This window comes from Octodon degus, unplaced genomic scaffold (assembly GCF_000260255.1).
Source record: "Octodon degus isolate 3935 unplaced genomic scaffold, OctDeg1.0 scaffold00164, whole genome shotgun sequence".
Classification (NCBI taxonomy): Eukaryota; Metazoa; Chordata; class Mammalia; order Rodentia; family Octodontidae; genus Octodon; species Octodon degus.
In genome coordinates, this window is record NW_004524740.1 from 2,263,662 (window position 1) to 2,264,866 (window position 1,205).

The window sequence follows — 1,205 nt, forward strand, 5'->3', positions numbered from 1 at the left end:
TTTTTTTTTTGACAGAAGAGATTTTTTTAATGAAGTTGAACTAAATCTGTGCAAACATTTTGGAGCCTTGTAACCAGAATCCTATAGAAACAGAATAAAGCCAGCATCCACTTGTAGGCCTATTACATCCTTTAACATCTTACCAACGGAAAAATTGATCTTAGCAGGCATTATGCCAAAGAACACAATTTTTAGCTTTGGCAATGAGCAGAGGTGTCCTTGGCGTCATGCGTACTTAGCATGCACACTGCAATGAGCCCCAACTCTGTTCCTAGGATGTCAACTTATTTTTGTCTTAAATTCTTTTTTTTTTTTTTTTGGTCTTAAATTCTTAATTTGATAGTTCACCTATTACCACATAAACCCAACATTTCCATTGTAAAAATCCAGCACAAATTAGAATTACAGATCTTTATTTGAAAATCTGATCTGCCAGTTTAGCATTTTCCACCAACTCGTGGAGCAGAAGCTTTCCCAGGCGTCCCAATCTCTGCTCAGGTGCTGCCTTTGCGGGAGCCTCAGCAGCAGCCACGGCAGTCTTTTTAGATGCTTGCTTAGCCTTTTTTGCTTCCTTGGCAGCCCTGATAGCTTGTTCTCTTTGGGCCTTTCTAACTTCTGGTTTCTGATTCCTCTTGGCCATTATGTCAGCAAGAGATGCACCAGTGATGGCCCTCTGAAATTTGACTGCTTGTCGTGTTCTTTTCTTTTGAATTTCTTCCGACTGTCCCTTTTCGTGCTTTCTTCTGTAGAGGACAGTCCAGTTTATTTGCCGAGGATTTCTCTTGGAAAGGAATGCAGACTGGCATTTTGCATTCAGAAACTGGAAGGCCTTCCTGTCGGTCCTGGCGTAGCGCCTCCCGTGTCCCAGGTAGATCTTGTACCCGCTGAAGCTGCACAGCTCGACCTTCATGGTGGCAGCCGGCAGTCAAAGCAGAAGATGGCGAAAAGATACAGGAAATTTTAAATACAAAAATTAATTAAGGGCCTGGGGATGTAGCTCCTTGGTAGTCTTGCCTAGCATAGTGTCTCGGTTACTCTTCTCTTGTCGCTGGGACAAAATATCTGACACCCAAAATGAAGGAAGGAAAGGTTTCTTTAGCTCACAGTCACTGGCAGTTTTAGTCCATACGAGGCTGGCTCCAAGGCAGAGTGGCACGTCACAGAGGGCAGCAGCTCATGGCGGTGGCAGCGAGCACGAGCAACGT

At 44.1% G+C, this 1,205-nt stretch overlaps 1 pseudogene; it reads right to left on the minus strand.

Annotated features, from left to right (window-relative positions):
• Positions 1-422: 422 nt before the first annotated feature.
• On the minus strand, positions 423-942 carry LOC105743765 (annotated as a pseudogene).
• Between the last annotated feature and the right edge of the window lie 263 nt (positions 943-1,205).